This window comes from Lampetra planeri, chromosome 3, assembly GCF_965212315.1.
Source record: "Lampetra planeri chromosome 3, kcLamPlan1.2.h2, whole genome shotgun sequence".
Classification (NCBI taxonomy): Eukaryota; Metazoa; Chordata; class Hyperoartia; order Petromyzontiformes; family Petromyzontidae; genus Lampetra; species Lampetra planeri.
The window spans coordinates 559455-574656 of NC_136109.1; the positions used below are offsets into that span (position 1 = coordinate 559455).

Genomic DNA, 15202 nt, shown 5'->3' on the forward strand with positions numbered 1-15202 from the left:
TCCCCCCGTGAAGCACGGGCAGGCGTCTCCCTCCCTCGTCTCAGCGCGCACCGCGGGCCGTCTTGACAAGGCGTCCGCGTTCGCGTGTGTTCGCCCCGCTCGGTACTCGATCTGCAGGTTGTACTCCTGCAGCTGCGCCAGCCATCGAGCCATCTGCCCCCGCGGTTCCTTGAATGTAAGGAGGAACTGCAGTGCATAATGATCGGTGCGCACACGACATTTCCTGCCGTACAAGTACGGTCGGAACTGTTTACACGCGAAAATTACAGCATACAGTTCCTGACGGGTTACACAATAGTTCAGTTCGGCCCCGCTCAGGGTCCGACTGGCGTATGCGATGACCCGCTCCGTCCCACCCTGCACTTGCGACAGCACCGCGCCCAGCCCACTGCTGCAGGCGTCAGTGTCCAAAATAAAATCGGTGGTGAAATCTGGGAAAGCCAAGGTGGGGGTGTGGGTGAGGTGGTCTTTGAGTGTGGTGAAAGCCGTCTGGCAGGCCTCCGACCACTGATAGGGGTTCTTAGGGGAGGTGAGTTGGGTGAGGGGGCGTGCAATCTCACTGAATCCCTTTACAAATCGACGGTAATAAGTGGCGAGTCCCAAGAATGACCTGATCTCCGTCAGGTTCCTCGGCCGCGGCCAATCCACTACGGCACGCACCTTCTCGGGATCGGTGCTCACCCCTGCCTCGCTGACTCGGTGTCCGAGGTACCCCACCTCGCGTTGCGCAATGTAACACTTACGTGGCTTGAGCTTGAGATGGGCTGCTCGCAGTCGCTGGAATACTTCCCGCAGCCTGGACCAGTGTTCGGACAGCGACCTACTGAACACTATTACGTCGTCCAGGTAAATCAGGCACTGTTCCCACTGCAAGCCCCGCATCACCAACTCCATCAACCGCTGGAACGTCGCGGGCGCGTTAGTGAGTCCGAACGGCAACACTCGAAACTCAAACAGGCCCATCGGGGTGGTGAATGCTGTTTTTGGCCGATCCTCCTCCGTCATCTCCACCTGCCAGTAACCGGACGCCAGATCGAGGGTGGAAAAATACCGCGCTCCTGCGAGACTGTCGAAGGTGTCGTCGATGCGTGGGATGGGAAAAGCGTCGCCGAGGGTGACTGCGTTCAATTTTCGGTAATCAACGCAGAACCGAGTCGATCCGTCCTTTTTCGTTACCAGTACCACCGGGGCAGACCAAGGGCACGCGGAGGGCTGGATTATGTTATCGCGTAGCATATCCGTGACTGCCTCTTTGATCTGGGTCCGTTCAGGCGCGCCCACTCGGTATGCGGGGAGTTTGATGGGTCGGGCTGCACCTGTGTCAATTTGGTGCTTGACCAGGTCGGTCCGGCCCACGTCCGAATTGTGCTCACTGAACACGTCGGCGTACTCCCGCAATAACCCGCGCAGCTGATCGGCCTCCCCCTTAGGTAAGGCTGCCCAAGGCACATGTAACGCATCCTGCAGGGGAACAATCTCGGCTCGGGGGGTCGGGCCGACCCGCCAGGCCAGATCCTGGCTGTCCTCGGGGCGGCCAGGGTCCTCCGCCCAGAGTGCGAACACCGAGTCGTTCGAGTGGCGAGCGTGCAGGGGGTGTACGGTGGCTACCGGGGTGCGTCGTCGTATCATTGCCGGGGTACTGTGTGGGTTAAACACACGTATAAACAGCCGGCCCCCATCTGCGTTTACCAGTGTGGCTGACCCTACCACCCCGTATCGCGATGCCAACTCCGGGTGAGGAGTCAGCATTACCTCGCCCGATGGTCGGTGGGTTGGGTCGGTGGAGAGGGTTGCCACTGGCACCAGCATCTCGGCGAGAGGCCCGATGGTGACGGCCGACACCAGCGTAGCGGCCACGGGTGTGAAGCGTGGGCGATTCGGCTCCTGTCCTAGGAACGGAATCCGCTCCCCGCTGCCCTCCACCGTAGCGCATCGTTGCCGGGGCTGTACGTTAAGTCCCAACTTTTCCAGGAGGTCCGTTCCTGCAATGCACTCGTGGCACAACACACTCGAAACGTAGAATTCCTGTGTGCACACCTGGTTTCCTATGCGGACCTCTAGGGTGGCTCTCCCCAGCAGCCCCATTCCGGCTCCGCTCGCCGTGTGCAGCGCGCGGTCCGGTGCCTGCAGGTGACGCACGTCGACCCTGATCGCGCTGCAGTGCGCTGCGCTCACGAGCGAGGCCACCGCCCCCGTGTCCAGCAGAATTCGGGTACGCACTCCGTGTACCTCCCCTTCCACCAGCGACGTGGCCCCCGTGATCCCCGCCACCAGCTCCCGTAGCCAGTCGCCAGGAGTCACCGTTTCCGTGGGCGTTGTTGTTGGAACCTGTGTGGAGATCACTCGCTCGCCATTATTACCATTACCGTCTATTTGTATCGGGACCGCGTCGATTGCACCCCTAGTTGGTCCGCTCACTAGGAGGCGTTGGAGTTTAACCCCCGCGCCTGCCTAGCTCGGGTGATTTCAGGACAGTCTCTCACTAGATGCCCTCGGCGATCGCACATATAACATGCCCGGGGAGGGGGGGCGGCTCCGTAGTGGGCCCCCCGCCCACTCCCTCCCCCCCCATTACGCCGCTGTCCACCCTCCGCCTCTAGTCGGGCTACCCTCCCAGATAACCCTCCCACCGTGGCGCGTAGGTCCCCCATTTCAGATCGGATGGTCTCAACGGAGGATTGCAATTGGGTCATATTTTTGTTCGTTTCCTCGCGTACCTGGGTTACCTGGCCGGAGACATCCTTTATACCCGTTTGTATACCGGCAACCCATCCCGGGGTTGTCTCGCGGGACACTGGAGGTTCTCTTTCCCGGCCCCTTACCGTCCTCGCGAGCTCCTGTTCCTCCTCCTCGTCTTCCGAGAGCAGGCTCGCAATGGCGCGCTCTCGTCCCAGCCCCCGGAGCTGCGCGCGTTCGCTGTGAATTCTTTCACACTTACGTGCGCGCTCGACAAGGGTGTTAAAGGGAAGACGTGGGCAGCTCATGTCTGGCTGCCACCACGCCGTGCGAGACAGGTACCGCTGGATTTTCTCGGCAGCCAGTTCTTCAATAACCTCAGTTGCGTACCCCGGGCGTGCGATCTTTGTTAACTCGCGCACATCCTCGGCGTAATCACGGAGATCTTCGCCAGGTTGGCGACGGCGCGCCTCTAAGGCCGATTTTGCTTCCTCCTCGTCACGCGTGCCAAAACGCTGATCGAGTCGGCGCATCAGCTCCTCTAGCTGTGTCTGTGCGCTCGCGGGTAACGCTTCTACAAAATCGGCAGCCCGCCCATCAAGATTCATATTAAGTTGACGTACTGCCTGCGCGTCCGTCCATCCATTAATTTCCTTGGCCCCTAAGAGATTGCGGGCGAATGCCTTCCACGAAGGGGCCCCCCGGCCGGTAAATATCAGTCTTATTTTAGCGTGAGGTAACGCGGGGGTCCGTACCGCTTCCGACACCAATTTGTGGGGGTCGCTAGCCCCCGAGATCCCTCCCTCGATAATACTAACGGCCGGACTAACATCATCAATCGCCCCCCCCGCTGCTAAGAGAACCGCCGCTAGGCTCCTCACCCAGGGTGTGGGAGCCGTCACCCGAGGATTCCCCTCCACCGCGGGTCCGCGTAGCAGGCATGGATAACCACGCACGCGCACACCCACACACAGCTCTGCACGGCACTCACCCAACCCTGACCACTCACGTTAGGATCGCGCACCTGTGTTACACACGTCGTGAACGTGCGCGCACACACGCATACAGCTCCACACGCGATACCCACTCCTGCGCCGCTCTGCGCCGCGCTGGCCGCCCACGTTACGATCGCGCACCTTGGGCACGCCGATTACGCACGCCGAGAGCTTACGCAAGTAACGAGCGCACGCAAGCGGGGCACACGCCGACACGACGACTCGTCCCCTCCCCCACTCGCGCGTGCACGTCAACACAAATATCGTACAAGGACGATTCTCCTCTCACACGGCTGCGTAGTCACGCCAACACACCAAAAGTGCTCTCCCCGGGCGTTAACGCACACACCTCCGTACCCGCACAATCGTACAGAGACCACGGCCTTTATGCGTACAACGACCACACACTCGCGAATGCAGTGCACGCTAATACCACGTTCCAAAAACACCCAACAACACGGTTTTGTTACTACGCTCGAGATTTTATTAGCCCTTGCTAACCAACCGAGCCACCCGTGTGTGTGTGCGGGACAGCAAGGCGCTTCTAACCCACACTCTGGTGCCGTGTAGCCCTATTCTATGCTGCGCTCTCTGCTAAACCGCTTTCCTACTCGTCCTTACCCCGAACTAACCCTCTCCTACGGATCCTACCCTCCGCTCTGAGGTGTTGTAAGGCGCGCAACACGATACCGTCTGTAGTCCTTGGTGACCTTGCGGCGCTCAGATCGTCCTGCAGACAATCTAGCGGCTCGCCCGATGACTCCTTCGTCGCTGACCCCGTGTCCAAACTCCAGAAGAAGAGAGTTCCCTACTGCCCCTGCGTTTTCTTTTAAACTATTCACATCAAAGGCTAGGAGCCCCCGTCCCGACCGCCTTGGTCTCTCGACCAATCCTGAGCCTAGGATTTCCCGCTCTTTTGCGATCCCGCCGGCCTTTGAACTTTCGACCAATCAGTCGTCCCGGGTCCTGATCCCAGCTATCTGCCTTGCTGACCCGTGTTTGTGTTTGTATGCGTTTCTAACTGCGGGGCTCTCTGAGCTCGCCGTGGTCGTGCGATCTCAAATCCGCCCACGGCGCCGCAGTGTTACTTGGCCTGGGAAGGGTCCTGTCCAATTCCCTGGCCCTGAGAAACCGTGGGGTAACCCCCCTAGGGGGCCCTCGGGTGAAAACTCAGGGTAGGTGACCCGACCACGAGGCCCTACGTGGGTGCGGGTGCGTGTTTATGTGGGGGGGGTGATGGGGGGCAGTGCGGCGGTGGAAGCCGGGCGGCTCCCTGGCTCGGCCGAGCGGCCCCGTCGCTGTGGCACCACAACGTCGCTGACATTACTCTGCACCCAGTTCGAGTGAGGGAGCTGCCACCCGCCCCGCCTGTGTTTATGATTACTGCTTTCGGGCTCGATTACTCCCATCACATCAATGCTTAAAACACATCGAGTGGGTAAAATGTTATACAGTTAATTTGGCGAATGTACGAAACTTATCCAATCTACACAAATCCTCACGATTGAACTGCACCAAGCGTCGAGCTCCTTGATCAGGGCCGAGTCAAGGCGAGCAACCAACGCCACGCCGTGAATGGGTTTGACTTACAGAATATGGCACGCATTCAACAGCAACATAATACTGTGGTGCCACAGCGACGGGGCCGCTCGGCCGAGCCAGGGAGCCGCCCGGCTTCCACCGCCGCACTGCCCCCCATCACCCCCCCCACATAAACACGCACCCGCACCCACGTAGGGCCTCGTGGTCGGGTCACCTACCCTGAGTTTTCACCCGAGGGCCCCCTAGGGGGGTTACCCCACGGTTTCTCAGGGCCAGGGAATTGGACAGGACGCTTCCCAGGCCAAGTAACACTGCGGCGCCGTGGGCGGATTTGAGATCGCACGACCACGGCGAGCTCAGAGAGCCCCGCAGTTAGAAACGCATACAAACACAAACACGGGTCAGCAAGGCAGATAGCTGGGATCAGGACCCGGGACGACTGATTGGTCGAAAGTTCAAAGGCCGGCGGGATCGCAAAAGAGCGGGAAATCCTAGGCTCAGGATTGGTCGAGAGACCAAGGCGGTCGGGACGGGGGCGCCTAGCCTTTGATGTGAATAGTTTAAAAGAAAACGCAGGGGCAGTAGGGAAGTCTCTTCTTCTGGAGTTTGGACACGGGGTCAGCGACGAAGGAGTCATCGGGCGAGCCGCTAGATTGTCTGCAGGACGATCTGAGCGCCGCAAGGTCACAAAGGACTACAGACGGTATCGTGTTGCGCGCCTTACAACACCTCAGAGCGGAGAGTAGGATCCGTAGGAGAGGGTTAGTTCGGGGTAAGGACGAGTAGGAAAGCGGTTTAGCAGAGAGCGCAGCATAGAATAGGGCTACACGGCACCAGAGTGTGGGTTAGAAGCGCCTTGCTGGCCCGCACACACACACGGGTGGCTCGGTTGGTTAGCAAGGGCTAATAAAATCTCGAGCGTAGTAACAAAACCGTGTTGTTGGGTGTTTTTGGAACGTGGTATTAGCGTGCACTGCATTCGCGAGTGTGTGGTCGTTGTATGCATAAAGGCCGTGGTCTCTGTACGATTGTGCGGGTACGGAGGTGTGTGCGTTAACGCCCGGGGAGAGCACTTTTGTGTGTTGGCGTGACTACGCAGCCGTGTGAGAGGAGAATCGTCCTTGTACGATATTTGTGTTGACGTGCACGCGCGAGTGGGGGAGAGGACGAGTCGTCGTGTCGGCGTGTGCCCCGCTTGCGTGTGCTCGTTACTTGCGTAAAGTGCGGCGCGGTGGTGGACCCCTGACCCCCGACCCCGCGGCTCGAGCGCGTAATCGGCTGCGCATTGTTGTACGGTTTGTCTCGCGCGCACGGCGGCGGCGGCTTGAGTCGTTGTGTCGGCGTGTGCCCCGCTTGCGTGTGCTCGTTACTTGCGTAAGCTCTCGGCGTGCGTAATCGGCATACCCCAGGTGCGCGATCGTAACGTGAGCGGCCAGCGCGGCACAGAGCGGCGCAAGAGTGGGTATCGCGTGTGGAGCTGTATGTGTGTGCGCGCACGTTCACGACGTGTGTACCACAGGTGCGCGATCCTAACGTGAGTGGTCAGTGTTGGGTGAGTGCCGTGCAGAGCTGTGTGTGGGTGTGCGCGTACGTGGTTAACCATGCCTGCTACGCGGACCCGCGGTGGAGGGGAATCCTCGGGTGACGGCTCCCACACCCTGGGTGAGGAGCCTAGCGGCGGTTCGCTTAGCAGCGGGGGGGCGATTGATGATGTTAGTCCGGCCGTTAGTATTATCGAGGGAGGGATCTCGGGGGCTAGCGACCCCCACAAATTGGTGTCGGAAGCGGTACGGACCCCCGCGTTACCTCACGCTAAAATAAGACTGATATTTACCGGCCGGGGGGCCCCTTCGTGGAAGGCATTCGCCCGCAATCTCTTAGGGGCCAAGGAAATTAATGGATGGACGGACGCGCAGGCAGTACGTCAACTTAATATGAATCTTGATGGGCGGGCAGCCAATTTTGTAGAAGCGTTACCCGCGAGCGCACAGACACAGCTAGAGGAGCTGATGCGCCGACTCGATCAGCGTTTTGGCACGCGTGACGAGGAGGAAGCAAAATCGGCCTTAGAGGCGCGCCGTCGCCAACCTGGCGAAGATCTACGTTATTACGCCGAGGATGTGCGCGAGTTAACAAAGATCGCACGCCCGGGGTACGCAACTAATGTTATTGAGGAACTGGCCGCCGAGAAAATCCAGCGGTACCTGTCTCGCACGGCGTGGTGGCAGCCAGACATGAGCTGCCCACGTCTTCCCTTTAACGCCCTTGTCGAGCGCGCACGTAAGTGTGAAAGAATTCACAGCGAACGCGCGCAGCTCCGGGGGCTGGGACGAGAGCGCGCCATTGCGAGCCTGCTCTCGGAAGACGAGGAGGAGGAACAGGAGCTCGCGAGGACGGTAAGGGGCCGGGAAAGAGAGCCTCCAGTGTCCCGCGAGACAACCCCGGGATGGGTTGCCGGTATACAAACGGGTATAAAGGATGTCTCCGGCCAGGTAACCCAGGTAGGTGACAGGGTAACCCAGGTAGGTGACAGGGTAACCCAAGTAGACAACAAGGTAACCCAAGTACGGGCACACATGACTGCGCTGGAGACAATGGTAGAGACGGTCCAGGCCGAGGTAGGAGGATTAACTGGGAGAGTGGCTCGACTGGATGCAGAGTCGGGGCAGCGGCGTGCCGGAGGGGGGATAGGGAACGGACGGGGGGGCTCCTACGGGACGGCCCCCCGTGCGTGTTACCTGTGTGACCGGCGAGGGCATCTCGTGAGAGACTGTCCGCAGATCGCCCGCGCTAGAAACGCGCCGGGGTTAAACCCCAACGCCCCCTAGAGAGTGGACCATCTGGGGGTGCATTCGAAGCGGTCCCGATGCAAAAAGACGGTAATAATGGCGAGCGAGTGATCTCCACACAGGTTCCAACAACAACGCCCACGGAAACGGTGACTCCTGGCGACTGGCTACGGGAGCTGGTGGCGGGGATCACGGGGGCCACGTCGCTGGTGGAAGGGGAGGTAAACGGAGTGCGTACCCGAATTCTGCTGGACACGGGGGCAGTGGCCTCGCTCGTGAGCGCAGCGCACTGCAGCGCAATCGGGGTCGACGTGCGTCACCTGCAGGCACCGGACCGCGCGCTGCACACGGCGAGCGGAGCCGGAATGGGGCTGCTGGGGAGAGCCACCCTAGAGGTCCGCATAGGCAGTCAGGTGTGCACCCAGGAGTTCTACGTGTCGAGTGCGTTGTGTCACGAGTGTATCGCAGGTACCGACCTCTTAGAACGGCTGGGACTCAACGTGCAACCCCGCCAGCGATGCGCCACCATGGAGAGCAACGGCGAGCGGATACCGTTCCTGGGACGAGAACCAACGCGCCCCCGCTTCGCACCTGTGGCCGCTATCCTGGCGACGGCAGTCACCATCGGCCCGCTCACCGAGATGCTGGTGCCGGTGGCAACATCCCCCACCGACCCCGCGCTCCGACCATCAGGAGAGGTAATGCTAACTCCTCACCCGGAGTTGGCAAAACGATATGGGATAGTGGGATCCGCCACGTTGGTAAACGCAGATGGGGACCGATTGTTTATGCGGATGTTTAACCCCCACAGTACCCCAGCGATACTGCGGCGGCGCACCCCGATAGCCACCGTACACCCCCTGCACGCACGCCACTCTGACGACTCGGTGTTCGCACTCTGGGCTGAGGACCCCGGGCGTCCTGAGGGTGACCAGGACCTGGCATGGCGAGTCGGCCCGACTCCCCAAGCCGAGGTCGTTCCCCTGCTCGACGCGTTACATGTACCATGGGCGGATTTACCTAAGGGAGAGGCCGATCGGCTGCGCGAGTTACTGCGGGAGTATGCCGACGTATTCAGTGAACACGACTCGGACGTGGGTCGGACCGAACTTGTTAAGCACCAAATTGACACCGGTGCAGCCCGACCCATCAAACTCCCTGCGTACCGAGTGGGCGCACCCGAACGCGCCCAAATCAAAGAGGCAGTTGGGGACATGCTTCGCGATAACATAATTCAGCCCTCGGCGAGCCCCTGGTCAGCCCCAGTGGTACTAGTAACGAAAAAGGATGGGTCAACTCGGTTCTGCGTCGATTACCGTAAACTAAATGCAGTCACGCTCGGCGATGCCTTCCCCATACCCCGCATCGACGACACCTTCGACAGCCTCGCCGGAGCGCGATATTTTTCCACCCTCGATCTCGCGTCCGGGTACTGGCAGGTGGAGATGGCGGAGGAGGATCGGCCGAAAACCGCATTCACCACCCCGATGGGACTATTCGAGTTTCGAGTACTCCCGTTCGGACTCACCAATGCGCCTGCGACGTTCCAGCGGCTGATGGAGTTGGTGATGCGGGGCTTGCAATGGGAACAGTGCCTGATTTACTTGGACGATGTGATAGTGTTCAGTAGATCTTTGTCTGAGCATTGGTCCAGGCTTCGAGAGGTGTTCCAGCGACTGCGAGCGGCTCATCTCAAGCTCAAGCCACGTAAGTGTTACATCGCACAACGCGAGGTGGGGTACCTCGGGCATCGCGTCAGCGAGGCAGGCGTGCACACCGATCCGGAGAAGGTACGCGCCGTAGTGGAGTGGCCACGGCCAAGGAATCTGACGGAGATCAGATCATTTTTGGGGCTCGCCACCTATTATCGTCGATTTGTAAAGGGATTCAGTGAGATTGCACGCCCTCTCACCCAACTCACCTCCCCTAAGCACCCCTACCAGTGGACGGGGGCCTGCCAGACGGCCTTGACCACTCTCAAAGATCACCTCACCCACGCCCCCACCCTCGCTTTCCCCGATTTTACCACCGATTTTATTTTGGACACCGACGCCTGCAGCAGCGGGCTGGGCGCGGTGTTGTCACAGGTACAGGATGGGACGGAACGAGCCATCGCGTACGCCAGCCGGACCTTGAGTGGGGCCGAGCTGAACTATTGCGTGACCCGCCAAGAGTTGTACGCCGTAATTTTCGCATGCAAACAGTTCCGGCCGTATTTGTACGGCAGGAGATGTCGCGTACGCACTGACCATTATGCTCTGCAGTTCCTTCTTACATTCAAGGAGCCGCGGGGGCAGATGGCCCGGTGGTTGGCGCAGTTGCAGGAGTACAACCTGCAAATCGAGTATCGGGCTGGCCGGACGCATGCAAACGCGGACGCCTTGTCGAGGCGACCCACGGTGTTCGCCGAGACGAGGGCGGAGGAGGCTTGCCCGTGTTTCACGGGGGGACGCTGCCGGCAGGCAACGGACCCCCGAGAGGCTGCGGCCACTGACCCCCCCCCAGCGAGAGAGAGTGCAGTGTGCGCCACAGAGACCCTCGCAGGTGGCACCGAGGATCCCGTCGACCGCCCGGCAAGCGCGGGACCCGCAGCTCGGGACCCAATCGGACGGATCCAGGAGGACGTCGGCTGCGCCTTCCCGGGCCTGAACGACGAGCAGCTGAGACAGACCCAGCAGCGAGATCCGGATCTGGCGGCGGTGGAGGCGGCACTGCGAGAGAAGGAGGATGCACTACCAGGGCCCTGGAGCGGTTTGTATGCCCGGTTGTGTGTGGAAAACGGGGTGGTGAGGGAACTGGCCGACGCTGGGCAGCCTGGGTGCATCTGCGTTCCCGCCCATGTGCGACCCCAACTACTACGACTGGTACACGACCACCCGCTCGGGGGCCATGATGGGGAACGGCGCACCCGGGAGACTCTGCGTCGCCAGTATCTCTGGCCTAAATTGGCGCAAGATGTGGCCGCCTGGGTGCAGGGCTGCCGGGCCTGTCAGCAGTGTGGGCAAAAGCCGGCGAGGTACCAGGTACCCCTGAGGCCGGTCCGAGTAAGTCGGACGAATCAGTTGGTCAGAATCGACCTGCAGGGGCCCTTTCCACGATCCCACCGGGGCAACCGATATATTCTTGTAGCGGTGGAGTACTTCACCCGCTACCCCGTGGCGGTGGCTATCCCGGATAAAACAGCCCTCGTAGTGGCCCGGGCCTTCGTGGAAAACTACGTACTTAAGTGCGGGATCCCCGAACGAGTCATTACCGACCAGGGTAGTGAATTCGAGGCCAAACTATTCCAGGCGCTGTGCCGAGAGTTCGGGATCCAGAAGGACCGAACCACGGCATATCACCCCCAGGCGAACGGGATGGTAGAGAGGATGAACCAGACTCTGGCCGGGAAGCTTAAACGCATGGCGGCCGCGAATCAACAGGACTGGGACGAACACCTCCCCTATGCCCTGTTCGCCTACACCACCGCCGTTCACACATCTACAGGACAGACCCCGTTCCTAATGATGTTTGGTCGCGAGTCTCGCCTGCCCGCAGATCTGCTGTTCGGTGTCCCTCCGCCGCAACGGGAGGAAGGGAGCCACCCCGTGGAGCACTTGCTGGAGACCCTGCGAGGGGCCAGGGGCCGAGCCTACCCGCACGGAGAGGCCGCGCACCAGCGGCAAGAGCAGGGCGCCCGACCCCGTATGGAGCCCCCCTTCTACACTGCGGGCTCCGAGGTGTGGCTGTACACTCCCCGCGTCGGTGCCGGACAGGTGGGGAAGCTGACCACCTACTGGCGAGGACCCTGGATTGTGAGACGGCAGATCTCACCATGGACGGTGCTGATTCAGGGAGGAGAGAGGGGCCGGGAGATGGTGGTCAACATCCGCCGACTGAAGCCGTGGCGAGCAGCCCCCGAGGGGGGGAGCCCCGCCGTCCAAGTACCCCGAAACCCCGGGGTCCCCCCACCCCCCGTGCCCGGGGGCCTCGCGCAGTATATGGGCCCCACGGAGCCCCGGGCTCCGAGGGGCCCCGGGCGGGGCCGGGGGCGACGAGGACGGCGACCCTTAAACCCCACCGCCTCTGAGTTTGTTCCCCAGCCCGCAGGTGCCAGAGACCGAGGGGAGCCGTTGGAATGGAGGAGGAGACCACCGCCGGAGCCCCAGGAGACGGAGCCGCCACCCCCGAGGCCAGCCACAAGGGCCGGGCGAATCCCGCGGACCCCGCGGCGATACCTCGTGGGGGCAACCCAGGCGAGGTGCTCCAGTCAACCCGGGACGGGGACTGGCACCCCGGGGGGCTATGTGGTGCCACAGCGACGGGGCCGCTCGGCCGAGCCAGGGAGCCGCCCGGCTTCCACCGCCGCACTGCCCCCCATCACCCCCCCCACATAAACACGCACCCGCACCCACGTAGGGCCTCGTGGTCGGGTCACCTACCCTGAGTTTTCACCCGAGGGCCCCCTAGGGGGGTTACCCCACAGTTTCTCAGGGCCAGGGAATTGGACAGGACCCTTCCCAGGCCAAGTAAAACTGCGGCGCCGTGGGCGGATTTGAGATCGCACGACCACGGCGAGCTCAGAGAGCCCCGCAGTTAGAAACGCATACAAACACAAACACGGGTCAGCAAAGCAGATAGCTGGGATCAGGATCCGGGACGACTGATTGGTCGAAAGTTCAAAGGCCGGCGGGATCGCAAAAGAGCGGGAAATCCTAGGCTCAAGATTGGTCGAGAGACCAAGGCGGTCGGGACGGGGGCGCCTAGCCTTTGATGTGAATAGTTTAAAAGAAAACGCAGGGGCAGTAGGGAAGTCTCTTCTTCTGGAGTTTGGACACGGGGTCAGCGACGAAGGAGTCATCGGGCGAGCCGCTAGATTGTCTGCAGGACGATCTGAGCGCCGCAAGGTCACAAAGGACTACAGACGGTATCGTGTTGCGCGCCTTACAACACCTCAGAGCGGAGAGTAGGATCCGTAGGAGAGGGTTAGTTCAGGGTAAGGACGAGTAGGAAAGCGGTTTAGCAGAGAGCGCAGCATAGAATAGGGCTACACGGCACCAGAGTGTGGGTTAGAAACGCCTTGCTGGCCCGCACACACACACGGGTGGCTCGGTTGGTTAGCAAGGGCTAATAAAATCTCGAGCGTTGTAACAAAACCGTGTTGTTGGGTGTTTTTGGAACGTGGTATTAGCGTGCACTGCATTCGCGAGTGTGTGGTCGTTGTATGCATAAAGGCCGTGGTCTCTGTACGATTGTGCGGGTACGGAGGTGTGTGCGTTAACGCCCGGGGAGAGCACTTTTGTGTGTTGGCGTGACTACGCAGCCGTGTGAGAGGAGAATCGTCCTTGTACGATATTTGTGTTGACGTGCACGCGCGAGTGGGGGAGGGGACGAGTCGTCGTGTCGGCGTGTGCCCCGCTTGCGTGTGCTCGTTACTTGCGTAAAGTGCGGCGCGGTGGTGGACCCCTGACCCCCGACCCCGCGGCTCGAGCGCGTAATCGGCTGCGCATTGTTGTACGGTTTGTCTCGCGCGCACGGCGGCGGCGGCCTGAGTCGTTGTGTCGGCGTGTGCCCCGCTTGCGTGTGCTCGTTACTTGCGTAAGCTCTCGGCATGCGTAATCGGCGTACCCCAGGTGCGCGATCGTAACGTGAGCGGCCAGCGCGGCGCAGAGCGGCGCAAGAGTGGGTATCGCGTGTGGAGCTGTATGTGTGTGCGCGCACGTTCACGACGTGTGTACCACAGGTGCGCGATCCTAACGTGAGTGGTCAGTGTTGGGTGAGTGCCGTGCAGAGCTGTGTGTGGGTGTGCGCGTACGTGGTTAACCATGCCTGCTACGCGGACCCGCGGTGGAGGGGAATCCTCGGGTGACGGCTCCCACACCCTGGGTGAGGAGCCTAGCGGCGGTTCGCTTAGCAGCGGGGGGGCGATTGATGATGTTAGTCCGGCCGTTAGTATTATCGAGGGAGGGATCTCGGGGGCTAGCGACCCCCACAATACACTGCCATGTGTTAACGATGAACTAATTGAAGTGCAGCAGCACCTGGTTCACTTTTTTAACTAAGTGGGTGGCTCTGAAAAGCGCCGTTGAGGTGGAGTGAATCGAGCATCGTCCGATCGGATTCACTTCTTTGGCGCAGTCTTCTTGGGCTTGGCCGCGGCCTTCTTGGGCTTGGCCACCTTGGGTTTGGCGGCCTTGGCCTTGACGGTCTTGGGCTTAGCGACCTTGGGCTTCGCAGCCTTGGGCTTGGCTGGGCTCTTCGCCACCTTCTTGGGCTTAACAGCCGACTTCACCTTTTTGGGGCTCTTGGCCGACTTGGCAGCCGCGGGCTTCTTTGCTTTCTTGGGAGACTTCTTGGGCGCGGTCTTCTTGGCTGCCGCGGGCTTCTTCACCTTCTTGGCTGCCGCGGGCTTTTTAGCTGCGGGCTTTGATGTTGACGACTTGGGCTTCGCCTTTGCGGCAGCCTTTTCCTTGTTGAGTTTGAAAGAGCCAGATGCACCGCTGCCCTTCACTTGCGCCACGGCGTCTTTGGCCACGAGCTTCTTGATGGCCAACTTCACGCGGGCATTGTTCTTCTCCACGTCGTATCCTCCGGCAGCAAGCGACTTTTTGAGCGCAGGAAGAGACACGCCGTTCCTCTCCTTGCTGCTGGCCAGAGCCTTGAGGATGAGCTCGGACACGCTGGGGCCGACCTTCTTGGACTTTGGAGCGGCGCGCTTCTTCTTGGGGCTTTTAGGCGCTGAAGTAGCCCCAGCGGGTGGTTGAGCAGGAGCAGTTTCCGCCATCTCAAAACGTCGCTTTTATCGCCTCGCCTCTTTGAAATCGAAATCAGCGCTCTCACGAATTCAAACCGAGCGTCCTCCAGGCCCGAGGTTATTATAGAAGCGGCCTACTGAATGCGGACGTCGCTGAGATCATCCAGCACTCAGATCTAGTGAGGAAGTTGCCACCATACTCACTGTGTTTATCACGCCTGCCTTTGGGCTCGATTACTCCCGTAACGTTCATACTTACATGCATATAGTTGATACATTATCACGAAGATCACTTCTTTAATGTACGTTACTTATGCAATATACGACAATGCTCACGATATAAATTATAATTCAAAACAAGTGAACAACCAACATTTGGGAGACATTGTTCGGTCAGGGCGAGATATGATGATTGTCGTTTTTCAAAAGTGTTAATGATGAACACTATTTAAAACACACTCGAATGT

At 60.3% G+C, this 15202-nt stretch overlaps 1 pseudogene across 1 annotated transcript; it reads right to left on the reverse strand.

The window, feature by feature from the left end:
• Positions 1-14068: 14068 nt before the first annotated feature.
• On the reverse strand, positions 14069-14812 carry LOC144735708 (histone H1 pseudogene; annotated as a pseudogene). The gene has a single exon (XR_013588676.1). The product of XR_013588676.1 is annotated as a histone H1 pseudogene (transcript).
• Positions 14813-15202: the final 390 nt, after the last annotated feature.